Here is a 16829-nt window from a genome sequence, read left to right as displayed (position 1 = left end):
ATTGTAGTCAACATTTGATAAAGATTATGGTAATCTATCATCATTCTCTAATACCCATTAATTTTATGCAAAGCCAAATGGAGTTAAATGGGGATGTGATGGGAATTACCACCCCTAAATCTTTCAAGTCTTTGATGATGGCATTAATCTCTGTGATCCTTTAGGGATTTGATATTTTTTCAACTTTAATTTTTTATTGGTATATGTATGTAGTACATAATGATTTTAGTGATCATGTTTTTCAAGGAGAGTTGGTACATGTACATCTTAATTCATTTTTCATTCCCCTCCCTACTCATCTAGTCTCCCCTCCCTCCATCTCTTTGTCCTTTCCAATTTGAAAAAGATCTATTTTTTTATTGCATATTATTTAATTTCTATTTTTCTCTTTTTATTTTGGGTCTTTCATATAAGAGGAACCATGTAATATTTAAGTTTGTATGTCTGATTTATTTCATGTAACATTATCATCTTAAGGTGCTTCAGTTTGCCTACAAATGACTCATTTATTCTTCATTATGGTACTCTACTGTGTGCAAATACCACATTTTCTTTATCCATTCTCTATTGATAGACATGTAGGCTGCTTCCAAGATTTAGCTATTGTGAATTGTGTTGCTATAGACATGAGTCTGCATGCATCACTGTTATACAATGTCTTTAACTCTTTGGGAAAGATACCTAGAAGGACAATAGATGGACAGAATGCAATTTCTAATTTTAGTATTTTGAAGAATCTCCATACTAATTTCCATAATGATTGCACCAGTTTACATTCCCACCAACAACATAGAAGGGTTCCTTTTCCCTCTAGCCATGCCAGCATATGTTATTTGATTTCTTCATGTTAACCATTCTTTCTGGAAAAAAGATAGAATGGCAGTGTTGATTGAATTTTCATTTCTCTAATGTTGAGGGATGTCGAACATTTTTTAGGTATTTATTGGTCATTTGTCCTCATTTTTCTTCTGAGAAAAGTCTATTAATTTTTCTTGCCCATTTTTTCTTTGTATCTTTTAATTTGGTGTCTCTTATTTTTTGAGTTCTTTATATATTCTAGATATTAGTTTTCTGTCCAAGCAATAGATGGCAAAATTATTTTTCCCATTCTGTAGGTTGTCTCTGCACTCTGTTGGTGTTATGGTTTGAGTCTAGATGTCCTCCCAAAGCCTCAGGTGGTCATAGGCTTGATTTAGAGTGTGTGAGGCTGGAATTGATTCAGGATGCAATTCTAGGCTCAAGAGCACTAGAATTAAGGGTGTGAGCGCTATCCACCCTAAGTAGTCTGAATAAAATAAAAGGGGCAGAGAGAGGCTCTTAATTCTATTGTTACCTTTGCTGCCTTGTGTGTGCCTGTTGTTTTCACTCTGCCTTGGAGGTGGCTGATTATGGATCAAAACCCCTATGAACTGTAAGCCAAATAAACCCATTCCCCTCTAACTGTGGGTGTCTGGTGTTTTCTCTCAGCAACAAGAGAAAAGTAACTAAAACACTCAGTAATTTCCTTTTCTGTGAAGATTATAATTTGATAATACACCATTTGTTGATTCTTTTTTGGTTGGGTCTTTCCCTGGTTTGGAAATCAAAATAACACTTGCTTCCAAGAATGAATTTGGAAGTATTGCTTCCCTTTCAAATTCATTGAAAAGTTGAAAGAGTGGTGGCAGTAGTTCTTCTCTAAATAAATGTGTTGTAAAATTCAGCAGTGAATCTTCTTCTTTCAACTTTGATAATTCATAAGTATCTAGAAATCTGTCCATTTCTTCTGTGTTTTCCATTTTATTAGAGTAAAGTTTCTCAGACTAGGTATTGATGATCCTCTGGATTTCTGTGTTGATTCTTGATGTTATGTCTTGTGCAACTGGAGTTTGTGCAGAAAGAATTTTATGGGCTGGAGATTTAGCTCAGTGGTGCTGTGCCTCCCTCACAAGCACAAGGTCCTGAATTCAATCCCTGGTACTGAAAAAAGAAAAGAAAAGAAAAGTTCTTGCCTATGCCATGTCTTCAAGAGTTTTACCTATTTTATCTCCTAGCAGATTAAATAATTCTGGGTATTTTGTTTTGTTTTGTTTTGTTTTTTTGGTACCAGGGATTGAACTCATCCTCGCACTTGCAAGGCAGGCCACTGAACCGTTGAGCTAAATTCCCGGCCTTAATAATTCTGTTTTAATATTTAGATCTTTGGTCTATTTTTAGTTTAGTTTAGAACATGGTGAAAAATATGGGTATAGATTCAATCTTCTACATATGGATAGCCAGTTTTCCTAGCACTATTTGTTAAAGAAGTTATCTTTCCTTGTATGTTTTTGGCCTCCTCTTTAAAGTTTAGGCAGCTGAATGTATGAGGAATTTTTCTTCATCCTCCATTCTGTTTCACTGACCCACAGTCTGTTTATTTTGCCAGTACCATGGTGTTTTCATTACTGTAGGTTTGTAGTGTAACTTGAATTCTGGGATTGTAATACCTCCTGTTTTGTTCTAGCAAACTAGGATTGCTTTTGTTCTTCTGGTTCTTTTCTTGTTTCATATGAATATTAGAATTTTCATTAGTTCTATGAGGAATGTTACTGATATTGTGATTGGGAGTGCATTGAATCTATATCATGTTTGGAAATATGGCCATTTTGACAGTATTGTTTCTGCCTATCCAGGAATAAGGGATATCTTTTCATTTTGTTATGTTGTCTTTGATCTTTTTCAGAGTATAGTAGTTTTAATTGTAGAGGTCTTTCTCTTCTTTGGTTAGGTTAATTCCTATTTTATTTTTTACAGATACTATTGTTTTACATGTTCAAGATAAAATTTAATTCCTTCCAAAAGTACTCAATAGCATTACATTTTTAATCACAAGTACAAAAAGAAATTAAAGATACTTTTCAGTAGGTATTTGCCAATTACAAAGAGATATGATCAGGCAGTTTAAAAGATAAAAATGTAACATATTTTCACAAGCTCTACCACAAATATTACCATGCCTTAACAACATTCTTAATAAACTAAATATAAAAGTTCATCACTCACATTTAAATTAAAAAGAATGCTTTAAACATTATTAGCCTCTCAGTAACATTTCAGGCCTCATGATTTATATGAAAGCAAATACAATAGTAGCATTTATAAATTTTTAAAAAGCATTTCATTTTTTTACTTTTTTCTCATTGAGTTTATTGGTACATTTTAGGTATACAGTACAGTTACATTTGTCATTGGGATCTTGTACCTTGACATGACAGGTCTTAGTTCTCATTTTTTCCCCTTGTCCCTGCCCTGCCTTCACCCCCTGCTCCCTTATTTACAAAAACTGTATTTCCATATTTTTGTTTTCTCAAATTTTTTTCTTTTCCCTTATTGCCTTTCCCCTATCCTTCCCACTTTCCCTACACCTTTAGCCATTTTCTTCGTGTTTCACATTGTCAATTATCTCATTAGGATCTTATGTACTATTATAGTTTATAATAGTAACAGATGCTATTTTTGAATAATATTATTTTCCTAATTATTTTTTTCAGCTTTAATTGAGTTTATTGGTACATTTTAGGGATACAGTACAGTTACATTCATTGTTGGGGTCTTGTACTTCTACATGACAGGTCTTGGTTCTTTTTTTCCCCTTGTCCCTGCCCTTCCCTCACCCCCTCCTCCCCTCCCCATCTAAGCACTTTATTTCCATCTTTTATTTATCTCACATTTTTTTCGTTTCCCTTATTACCTTTCCCCTATCCATCCCACCTTCCCTATACCTTTAGCCCATTTCTTCCCATTTCACAATGTCAGTAATCTTATTAGGATCTATATATTATTGTAGTTTATTCACACCAGAGAAACTATTCGGTATTTATATATGTGTGACTTATTTATTTCACTTAGGAGTATATCTTCAATATGTATCCATTTTCCTATGAATGAATCTATTTTCTCATTCTTTATGGCTGAGTAATATTCCATTTTATAGAAAAACTACATCTTCTTTATCCAATTTCTAACTTATGGGCAAATGGGCTGTTTCCAAGTATTAGGTATTACAAACTGTGCCACTATAAACATGGGTGTGTATACATCACTGTGATATGATTCTTTTAGTTCTTTTGGAAAGATACCCAGCAGAGGGATGGCTGGGTCAAATGGAACCTCCAGTCCAAGCTCTTTGAGGTATCTCCATATTGATTTCCATACTGATTACACCAGTCTGCACCCCCACAAGCAGTGGAGAAGGGTTCCTTTCTCCCCTCAACCCCACCAACATTTGTTATTGTGTGGTTTCTTGATATCAGCCATTCTTTGTGGGATGAGGTGGAATCTCAGCGTTGTTTTCATCTGCATCTCTTGAATGACCAGTGATGCGGAACATTTTTTCATATATTTACTTGCTGTTTTTACTTCTTTGTCTGAGAAATGTCTGCTCATTTCAGATGCCCATTTTTGAATTGGGTCTTTATATTTGGGGGGGCTGATTGTTTTGAGTTCTTTATATATTCTAGATAATAGTCCTTTGAGGAGCAGCTGGTAAAAATATTTTCCCACATTGTAGGTTGTCTCTTAATTCTGCTGATGGTTTCTTTTGCATTACAGAAGTTTTTTAATAAGATGAGATCCTAGTTGTTGATTCTATCTGCTAGTTCCCATGCTACTGGGGATTTGTTCATAAAGTCTTTTCCTATGCCAATGTCTTCCAGAGTTCTGCCTGACTTACCTTCCAGCAAGTTTAATGTTTCTATTTTAACATTTAGATCTTTAATCCACTTGGATTTTAATTTAGTGCATGGTGAAAGATAAGGGTCCAGTTTTAATTTGTGGCAGGTTGAGATCCAGTTTTTCCAACACCATTTATTAAATAGGCTATCTTTCCTCCACTCAGGATGGTCAGCTCCTTTGTCAAAAATGAGGTAGCTGAGTAGATCTGGATTTGTTTTTGTGTTCCAGTCTGTTCTACTGATCCTCAGGCCTGTTTCTTTGCCAGTACCATGCTGTTTTTATCATAGTGGCTTTGTAGTATAGATTCAAATTGGGAATTGTTATACACGCTGCCATGTGTCTGTTGCCTAGGATGGCTTTTGCTATTCTAGGTCTCTTATGGTTCCAAATGAATTTTTGGATTCTTTTTTCTAGTTCTGTGAAATATATGTTGGAATTTCAATTGGCATTGCATTGAATCTGTATAGCAGTTTTGATAGCATGGCCATTTTTACTATGTTGATTTTTCCTACCCAGGAGCAGGGGATATCTTTCCATTTTTTTTATATCCTCTTCAATTTCTTTTTTCAGAGTGCTATAGTTTTCAGTGTAGAGATCTTTTGCTTGTTTTGTTAGATTGATCCTAGATACTTCATTTTTTTGGATGCTACTGTGAAAGGAATTTTGCCCTTATTTCTCTCTCAGTGAGTCTGTTATTTGTGTATAGGAAGACTCTTGATTTTGGGGTGTTCACCTTGTATCCAGCTACTCTAGTGAATCTGTCAATTAAGTCTAGATGTCTTTTGGTGGAGTTTTTTGGGTCTTCAATTTGGAGTATCATATCATCAGCAAATAATGACAGTTTAACTTCTTCCTTTCCTATCTTTATTGCTTTAATTTCTTTCTCTTGTCTGATTGCTGTGGCTAATGTTTCCAGAACTATATTGAAGAGGAGTGGTGATAGTTTGCATCCTTGTCTTGTTCCTGATTTTAACATGAAGGTTTTCAGTTTTTGGCCATTTAATATGATGTTGGCTGTTGGTTTTTCATAGATAGCCTTTATTAAGTTGAGGTATAGACCATCTATTCCAATTTTTTGCAGGGTTTTTTTTTTATCATGAATGGGTATTAAATTTTATCAAATGCTTTTTCTGCATCTATTGAGAAGATCATATGGTATTTGTCCTTGACTTTTTTAATATAATGTATTACACATATTGACTTTCATATGTTGAACCAGCCTTGCATTCCTGGAATAAATCCGACTTGGTCAGGATGTATGATCTTCTTGATAATGCTCTGTATTCTGTTTGTTAATATCTTATTAAGGATTTTTGTATCTCTATTCATTAAAGAGATTGGCCTGTAGTTCTCTTTTTTGGTTTGCATCTTTCCCAGGTTTGAGAATCAAAGTGATACTTGCTTCCAGGAATGAACTTGGAAGTATAGCTTCCCTTTCAATTTCATGAAAAGTTGAAAGAATAATGGCAGTAGTTCTTCTCTAAATGTCTTGTAATCCATCAGTGAATCCATCAGTTCCTGGGCTTTTCTTTGTTGGTAAGTTTTTAATTACATTTTCAATTTCACTGATTATAATTGGGGTATTTAAAATGTTTTTATCTTCTTTGTTCAACTTTGGTAATTCATGAGTATCTAAAATTCTGTCCATTTCTTCTGTGTTTTCCATTTTATTGGAGTACAGGTCCTCAAAGTAGGTATGAATGATCCTCTGGATTTCTTTTGGATCTGTTGTGACTTCACCTTTTCCATTCCACATTGCATGGATCTGAGCCTTTTCTTTCCTTTTTTTGATAAGATTAGCTAAGGGTTTGTCAATTTTATTTATTCTTTCAAAAAACCAGCTCTTTGTTTCATTTATTTTTTGTATTGTTTTCTTAGTTTCTATTGCATTGATTTCTGCTTGGATCTTTATAATTTCCTCTTTTGTTATAACCATCAATGTTAATGGCCTCAATTCACCAATCAAGAGAAATAGACTGGCAGAATGGATTAAGAAGCAAAATTCAACAAGAAACACACCTAGTGCTAAAGGAAGACTGAAAGTGAAAGGATGGAAAACAATTCTTCATGCATCAGGAGCCCAGAAAAAAGCAGAGGTAGCAATCTTATTTGCAGAAAAAGTAAATTTCATACCAAAATATAAATGCCCCCAACTATATAAAAGAAATATTAAGTAACATGAAAAACCAAATAAGCACTAATACAATTTTAGTGGGGGTTTTAAATACCCCACTATCACAAATTGACATCATCTAGGCAGAAAATCAACAATGAAATAATACAACTGAACCAAGCTTTGGAACACGTGGACTTAATAGATGTCTACAGAATATTCCACCCCACAAAATCATAATATACATTCTTTTTGGCTTCACTTGGATCATTCTCCAAGATAGACCACATATTGGCTCACAGAACAGGTCTGAATAAATGCAAAAGAATTGAAGTCATCCCCTGTATATTATCAGATCATAGTGCAATCAAACTGGAGATCAGTAGCACAAGAAACTGTAGGAACTTCACAAGCACGTGGAAACTGAACAACACTCTCCTAAACAATCAATGGATTACAGAGGAAATTAAAGAAGAAATTAGACAGTTTTTACAAATAAATGAAAATGCCAATACAACATACAGGAATCTATGGGACACAATGAAAGCAGTTCTATGTGGAAAATTCATAACATTGAATGCCCACACTAGGAAAACAGAGCGAGCTCAAAAAAACAACCTAATGATGAAACTTAGACTCCTAAAACAACAAGAGCAAGAAAAACCCAAAGCTCAAAAAAGAGAGGATATTTTCCTAATTCTTTCTCAGTGAATTTATTATTGGGGTACAGGAATGCTATTTATTTTTGTGTGATGATTTTGTATCATGCTACATTGCTAAATTTCATTACTAATTCTAAGAATAATTTGGTGGGATTTAGTTATTAGTTCTAGGAGTCATTTTGTGGAATTTTGTTGGTCTTTTTAGAGAAGCATGTCATCTACAAATAATGATAATTTGACTTCTTCCTTTCCCAAATGTATTCCTTTTATTTCTTTTTCTTGCTTGATTTCTCTGGCTAATGTTTTAAGAACTGTATTAAAGGGGACTGGTGATAGTTAATAACCTTGTCTTGTTCATGATTTTAGATTAAAAGCTTTCAGCTTTTCCCTATTTAATATGGTGTTGGTTTATCACAAGTGGATTTTATTGGGTTGAGATAATCTCTTTCTGTACCTATTTTCTTCAAGAATAAATGTTTAATTTTGCCAAAGCTTTTTCTGCATTGATTGAGATGACTGTGTGATTTTTGTCATTGCTTTTATTTATGCAATGTATTTCATTTACTGATTTCACATGTTAAACCATTCCTGGATCCTTGAAATGATGCCTAATTTGTCCTGATGCATACTCTTTTTGATGAATTTTCACATTCTGTTTGCCAGTAATTTGTTGAGGATTTTTGTGTCTATGTTCTTAAAGCAATTGGCCTTCAGTTCTCTTTTTTGGTTGAGTCTTTTTCTGATTTTTCAATCAGGGTAATGGCTAGCTTCCAGGAATGACTTTGGAAGTTACCCTTCCCTTTCAATTTTATTAAAGAATTTGAGGTGTATTGGCATTGTATCTTCTCTAAATATCTCGTAGAATTTTGCAGTGAATCCATTGAGACCTGGGCTTTTCTTAGTTGGTAGTGTTTTCATTATTTCTTCAATTTCATTGCCTCAAGGCCCCATGGATTAGCTATGGGGGAGTTGGGAGTTTAGGGAGGCATTTTGTTACCTTTTATCTTATGTTTCCTCTTTTTTGTGTGGTTTATTGTTTTGTGCTGATGTTTACAAGAGCTTGTTTACTAGTGCAGACAGCTCTTTCATTAGTGTTTTACAGTGATGCATTCTGGGATAGCTAAATACAGGTCTTTGCCTCTGTCCCAAGATCTAACTACCTCATTTAATTTGGGAGGGGAATGTAATTGGCCCAGTATCCAGTACTCCAGGAACGGACCACAGCATTATTAATGACACAAAGTTAATACAGATATTGGCATACATAGAAAACCTATTAATAGCAACAACAATGACACCCTGGCAATAGCAACTAAAGCAGCAACAATAATATCATTTAACACAAATTGGACATTGACATACCCTAAGAGCCGATAATGTACTACCCTTAACCAGATAAAAGATGTCTATAAACATATACAAACACTAAGACAAACCAAATATTGACATACAATAAATATCTAATAAATGTAACACTGTACCTCAACTAAAAATAGAAAGGAATTCAACAATGATAACATAGGCTTAGCTATCTAAAGATAAATAAAGCCTAATGATTATACTAGTAAAAATATTGGGGGTTGGGTGTGGTAGAATGAAAGAAGATAAAGGTTTTTGAAAAATTAAATAATGAAAGATGAGGAGAAGAGGAAAGTGAGACAAAGGATCTCATTGAGAATGACATTACTAGAAGTAGGTAAATGTATCAGAAAATAACAAACAATTAAAAGAAAAAAGTCATAAAAATGAGAATCAATCCAGAAAAAATTAAAAGGAAAAAAGAAAGAAAAGGGTAAACCTTAAAAAACAGTGAAGACAGCCCGGGGATTTAGCTCAGTAGTTTGGTGGCCTGCCTTGCAAGCACAAGGACCCAAGTTCAATCCCTGGTACCAAAAAACAAAAAAAAAAAAAAAAAAAAAAAGCGAAGAATAAAGAAAAAATGTGAGTCAAAAATTTTCTTGGCTGTATTTTTTTTCCCTCTATATTTTTGAATGAGTAGTTTCTCTCCAAGATTCACAGTTTGTGAATGCAAGAAGCCACAGTTTTTCTCCTATCTAGCTTTGTGGCCTGAGGGTTTGTGAGGTACACCTCCCCTTCGTGAAGGCCCTCTGTGTTACCTCAGGCTGTGACAACCTTCTCAGCCAAGGCATGTCTGTTCCACAATGGAAGAGGTGGAAGGCAATCATATATCTGATCTGTGGTAAATGTATGCAGGAAAGCAAGGTTTTAAGCAGCCCACTGCACTTAATTCTGGTACTTCCAGACTCTGCCTAGGCTTTTTCCATATCATCATTATTGTGAATTTTGCCAAAATAATATGGCTTTGCAGGTATTCCCATAATATATAGTGTTGACTTTATTTCCTTTGGGTATATTGCAAGGAATAACATAGCTGGGTCAGATGGTTATTCTACTTTTTGTTTGTTTTGTTTTGAGATAAGGTCTTGCTGTGTAGTACAGGCTGGCCTTGAACTCACTATGTAGCCAAGGCTAGTTTTGAATTCATAGTGACCCTCCTGCCTCAGCCTCCTGGGTGTTGGGATTGCAGGTGTGCACTACCACGCCTGGTTTATTTTTGATTTTCTGAGAAATCTACACACTGATTTGCATAGGGGCTATACTAAATTAACATTCTATACTGCTTCAAAAGCTAAAAAATGCCACAGTGAATTGCTTCTCTGAAGCTAGACTGGTTAGTAAGTGAAAGCATTAACATTTCTTTTGGGGTGAGACTGGTTGGTAATTTAAAATGTGTTAAATATGAGCCATATTCACATTTGGAGAATTTTAAATCTTTTGAGTCTTGAGATACTAACATATTAAAGTAAAAACCATTTTCTTGAAAGAAAGAAAAAGAAAGAACGAACGAACGAAAGACAGAAATGGAAAACAGTGCATGTAAAAAATAAGCCTATGAATCCTGGGCCACTGTGCTCTGGCCACTAGCCAAATAACTGCCTTGTTCCCAGACCCCAGGAAGGCACTAGGGTGGCCCAAAGCCTCCAGGTGGCAGTAAATGTGGCAAGAATGCAGCATTCTACCCTTCAGGAGCAGCTAGAGGCTCTGGCGCGATGCATAGGAGAAAGACTGGAAAAGCTAGTGTGGGAGGGGGCAGCTTCTGCTGCAGCTTCCTCCCAAGGTTAACTGAGCATGGTGTTGTGCTGCTGCATCACCTGGATGAACTGTGCCTTGCTGCTGGGTTCCTTGAGCTTGGTGCCCCTCACCTTGGTGCAGGTAGACCTCAGTCCCCTGAGAATATCCAGAAGATATTTTTTATGTCCCCTTTGTAAGACACATCTAATCCACAGTCTTGTTGTCAGAGGTTCAGTTCTTAGCCATTCCTCTTGCATCTTCTTTCATTGCTGTTTTCGAGCTCATCATAGAGAGCCATCTGTTTCTCTTGCACAACTGTTGTGGCCTAAGAGCATCGCTCCAAAGCCAGCTCCAGCTCCAAAGACTTGGGAAACATCTCCTGATACCTGTATCCTCTGTTGGGGATGCTGCTGTGTCCCTTGAAGCCATGGGGGAATCTATGCCCTCGATCATTGCACTCAGCTAAGGGAATCCCACCCAGGTCTTGGTGCAGGTGATGCACACAGGACCTGGTCCAACTGCCGCTTTGACAATACCTGCTCCAGAAAGAATAAGTTCTTCTACTATCTCTGGTCACTGCCGTGCAAATGTCAATTTCAGAATAAATACAGTGAATTTACAGTTTGCAATAACCATGAGTTTCTTCTAGGCCCAGGGTTGTTTGTTTATCAAACAACTAAAGGGATGTTGGCCTTTACCAAGCTTGCCTTGTACTTGTAGAGCCCAATTTCTCTCCCTGCCCGCAGCCAGGGTCAGCATTGTGGACTACTTTATTCGTTGCTGTGTGTTTCCATTCTGTTCCAATGTGATTTTAGCATTCCCGTTGGGTATTTCTTGATTCCTGGAGCTCTACTCTTTCTCCGCACTGACTACTTTCCCATGGTCTTCATTCTAGGTCATGAACTGCTGCCTATTTCAACTCCACCATTTTGATCTTAATCTTTTTTCTTAATGTTGGTATTTATCATTATAAACTTTTCTTAAAAGTGTTTTGATGCATCTCATAAGTTTTAGTATGTTGTATTTATATTTTTATTTGACTCAATATTTTTATTTCCCTTTCAATTTTTCTTTGACTTGTTAGTTGAAAAGAGCTTGTTATTTAACTTCTATCTTGTGAATTTTCCAATTATCTCCCATTATTTATTTCTAATTTTATAACACTGAAGTTAGAAAATATACTTGAAATAATTTCAGTTGTATTAAATTTGATAGAATTTGTGATCTAACACATGATCTATTTTGAAGATTTTCCTCTGTGTGTTCAGGAAGAATAGATAATCTGCTTCTGTTGGGTGGAATGTTATGTATAAATCTGTGACATCAGTGAATCTAAGTGTGGTTCGAGTCCACTGTTAACTTTACTGATTTTTCTGTCTGGATGATCTAACCATCGTTTAAAGTGTATCGAAGTGTAGTATGGAAATCTCTATGATGGTATGTTTGTTATTTCCCTTTTGTTCTGATATTTGCCGAATCTATTTGTGTTTTGATATTGGGTTCATATATATTTACAATTGTTATGTCTTCTTGATTAATTGATGCCTTTATCATTATATGATGACATTCCTTATCCCTTGTTACAATTTTTTACTTGAAGCCTGTCTTTTCTGATATGCATACACCTGCCCCAGATGTTTTACACTTCTATTTGCATGGAATATCTTTTTCAATAAGTTCACTTTTGGTCTACATGTGTCCTTTAATGTGAAGAGAGTTTCTTATAAGCAGAATATAATTAAGCCTTTTTAAAAAATCATAGTCACTCTCTGTCTTAATTGGAGCATTTAGTATGTTTACATTTAACGTACCTATTGGTAGATGAGAACTTACTAGTACTATTTTGTTTTGTTCAGACTTTGTGTTACTCATTTAATCCTTTCTTCCCCACTTACTATTTTCCTTTGTAATAAGACTTTTGGAGGCACTGATTTGTTTTTCTTTAACTTTGTATCTGTTAGAAGTTTTTCTGTTAAGTTACTATGAAAACTATATAGCAGTCTTATAAATTTTATTTTAAGCTGATAACAGCTTCTGCTTATAAGACCTAATCTCAAGCTAGGTACCCATAATCCCCACACTCTGGGAGGTCAAGCCAGGAGGACTACAAGTTCAGCGTGGACACTGAATGACTTAGAAAGACTGCTTCTTAAAAAAAAGAAAAAAGTCAATCTGAGGGTATAGCTCAATTTGAAAGTCCTCAGTTTGATCCCCTATACTGCAGAAAACAATCAAAAAAACAATTCATCACTTTAATCCACCTCTAGATTTTATGTTATTTATGTTCACGATTTTTATCTAATATTTTGTATCCATTAAAGAATTATTGTGGCTATGGTTAAACTTTTGTCTTAATTTTTGCTTCAGAGTTAAAGCATTTTCTTAATATATGACAGTATTAGTATTGGAGTAATATGAATTTATCCTTACTTTTATAGTAAGTTTTGTATATTTTTTATATTTTTGTGTGGTTAATGTCTTTTGTTTTAATTTAAGGAAACCCAATTAGCACGACTTGTAAGGCAGGTAATGTTGATTTAGGAAAATTTTTGTTTTTCCATTTTCAATGGATAGACTTACTAGGCATAGTATCACTGCTGTAAGATTTTTCTTGTTGTTGTTGTTGGTTTCTTTTACCATTTAAATATATATTATACCATACTCTTTTGGTTAGCAAGGTTTTGCTAAAAAGGCACTGATATTTCCATGGAGTCTTCCTTGAATGTGATGAGTTGCTTTTTTTCCCTGCATTTAAAATTCTTTCTTCATCTTTGACCACTGATAATTTCATTATAATGTGTCTCAGTGAGACTTTCTTTATACTTAATCTATTTTGGTTCCTCTGAAGTGAATAAATTCAGATGCTTATTCCTTTCTCCAGAGTTGGGGAATTTTGTTATTTCTTTAAATTTTCTGCCCCTTTCTTTCTCTGCTCTTTCTGTGATTTCCACAATGTGAACTTTAGTGCATTTGATGATGTCCTTTATAAAACCATATGTTCCTTCGTCTTTTTTCATTAATTTTTCTATGTTTCTTTGGGTAATTTCAAATGACCTGTCATTGAGCTCACTTAGTCTTGCAAGGTGTACTCTTGCAAGCTTTCTGCAAGATTTTTTACGTTAATAACTTTGCTTTTCAACCCCCAAATTTGTATGTTGTTCAATATTATGATTTGTATCTCTTTGTTGAATTTCTCCTTTTGTTTATGTATTGTTCCCCTGATTTTGTGTGGTTATTCTCTTCTAACCAATTTAGGTGATCATTTTGAATTATTTACTTTATATTTTGTCTCCACTTCTTTAGGATGGATTGCTGGAGATTCATTTTGTTCTTTTCACTGTGTTGTGTGTTCTTAATTTCTTATGTTCCTTATAATGGCATCAGTTTTGCACATTTGAAGAAGTAATTTTTCTACCTATACACATGGATTATCTTTGATTGGAAAATACCTTTACTAGATATCCTCCTAGAAATTTTAGGCCTTTTTCTTTAAACTGCCTGAGGTGTTCAGATTTTGTTAAATTCTGTATCAAGAACTCATATCTTGGTCCTTCTGTTGTCTAACTTTGTTAGTTTATGCATCTCTATTTTCTTAAGGTCAGTTAGTGATCCTTTCTTTAATTCCTTTGCTGTTGTCATGTTTTCCTGATTATTATGATACTTGAATATATTGTTGGTTTGGCTTTGGCACAGTTGAAGCAACCTGAATCCTAGGATTGTGAGGTTTGTTCTTTTTTTAAATTACTAGGTTTTCAGTTTTTCCAGTAAGCTGCTCAATTATTCCATTAAATGTTTAATTTCAGTTACTCTATTCTCCTGTTTTGTACATTTTATTTGATCTGCTTGCAAGTACAATTGCTCAGGATTGGGGATTTAGTTCAGTAGTGCCGGCCTGCCTTGTAAGCACAAGGTTCTGAGTTTATCCCAATAAAAAAATAGATAAACAAATACAATTGCTCTTCAATTTATGATGAGCTTGAATCCTGGTGAATCCATCAAATATTAAAAATAACATAAGTCAGGAGTACATTTAACACATCTTACCTACTGAACATCATATTTCACCACATAGTACACAACAGTGTCAGTTGTTAATTAATTCACATGATTGTTTGGCTTATGGGGGTCATGGCTAATTGCCACTACATAGCATCACAAAATGCTACCACGCTGCCTATTGCTATCTTGGGAAAAGATGAAAACTCAAAATTTGAAATACAATTTCCACTGGATATGTATTATTTTGGAACCATTATAAAACTGAACATTTTTTAAATTGTACCATCATAAGTTATAGCCATCTATATGTCTGTCCTTTTATCATTGTTTTATTTTCTTGTTTTTTCAAATCTTCCCTTAATTCCTTTAACATAACTGTATAATCTGAATAGATTGTTTAATCATCTGAAATTCTCAGGGGTTTAGTGTTCATTAATGTATAGGCTTGCCCACTCTAATGGTTTTTGTTTTCTGTATATGTTTGTAACCTCCTATTACAAGGTCACAGTCACAGATTTATCTAAGAGAATCGCTGGTGTTTGGATTTAGGGTGTGCTGTTCAGTTTACTTTTATGTTTTTCTACTCCAAATGTCTAATGGATATTTGCTATCTGGGTAAAAATATTATCATAATTTATTAGATATTTCTATACCAATCAGGTAGTATACCTGAAACCTCAAAAACTTCAGTCATGCTAGAACATGATTTAAAAACCTGTTGTAGTAGGGTTTTTTAAATTCACATAGATCATATCAGATGCACTTCTCTGACTTCTTTCTCTGCTAATTGGTGGGTTTTTGTTTTGCTCTTCTTTGATATTGAAAGTCTTTGAAGTTCTCTGCCTTACTTTTCTATCCATGTGTATATGAAAATAGAAACCCTTAAAATACCAAGATCAACTTCCCCCACTTCATGAACAGGGCCAAACAATACATGCATTCACTCACTGATGATGTTTTTAGTTATCTCTGTTTCTTACTTTGAGTCTCACAATTAGACTCTTACAGTTAGAGGATGTTTATAGTGGGAGCATTTTCAGCATATCTAGTCCACAATAATGGTAGCCCCAGAAATCCTTCCTCGAGTGTTTGTCAGGATCAAATGGAAGCTACATACCACAGTACTTTGATACTTAATGAAAATATGACTCCTAAAATTATATATGCTTGGTAAGAATTTCTGCATTCTGGGACTTGGTACACTTTTCTGCATCCTGCGAATGTTGAAGACCAGAGGAGAATTAAGGCCTAAGTGACCTCCTCTGTGAGCACAAAAGAGAAAGGCTATACTCTGGGGTGACTGCATATGGCATATTAGGCAAAAGTTAAAACAGCTGAGGTACTCCCTACACCAATCGACTGGTGAGGCGTGGAGATGTGTGAAGCCATCTGTGTGGGACCTTATCCCACCCAGGTCCCCCAGCCACCAGCAGACTGGCATCCCCACCACCAGCAGACCGGTAAGGTTGGGAGCTGCGTGAAGCTGTTGGTGTGAGCCCCTCCCCCATCTGGACCTCACGACACCAAAGGACTGGTGAGGACTAGAGCCCTACGGGCACTTCCAGGAACCCAACCCAAACACCCCCCCCACACACACACACCTCTGGCTTCCTGGCTGTGCCTGTCCCTCCTCTATACTGTAGAGGGGTCTTAAAGGCTATTGCTCTGAGGTAGGGCAAAAGTAAATAATAGTAAGAGGGCTTTATTCCTAAGTCTCCATCCCAAAGGGTAAAGTGATTGTATTGATCATTATTGACTAAATTATTCATTATAAACACATTTTGGGCTAGTCTTCAATTTCTTTTTATTTCACAAGGTTAAAGGTGATAGATTAATAACTACCACAAATTGTCATTTTCTAGCTGTTTTTGATCCTATTGTTGCTGATTGTATCACTTAGGCTAGTGTTGTGATTGATTTAATCAGTTATCTTTCATGGTGTAATGGAGATTGCCCTATAGTTATTAGAGATTCAAATCCTAAAGATCAGCTAATCCTGGAAGACAACTCTGAGAAGCAATGATTCTGTAAGGGTTCTAAATACAAGCAACAAAGATATCTAGCATAGGTAATATCAATGTTTCAACCCAGGAATTAAATCAAGGACTATACCAACAACAATAATAGAAATGAAAAGACATTTAAACAAGATACAGTCTTCCAGCTTCCACAAATTCTGGGAGAAACAAGATGGAAAAGTCTGATAATCAACCACCTGGACAACCTGAAGTGATAGCACAGGAAGTAAAAAAAAAAAAAAAAAAAAAAAA

The sequence above is a fragment of the Fukomys damarensis genome, unplaced genomic scaffold (assembly GCF_012274545.1).
Source record: "Fukomys damarensis isolate Sample0158 unplaced genomic scaffold, DMR_v1.0_HiC HiC_scaffold_24, whole genome shotgun sequence".
NCBI lineage: Eukaryota > Metazoa > Chordata > Mammalia > Rodentia > Bathyergidae > Fukomys > Fukomys damarensis.
The sequence above is the reverse complement of the archived record's forward strand: the minus strand, read 5'-3'. Positions refer to the sequence as shown.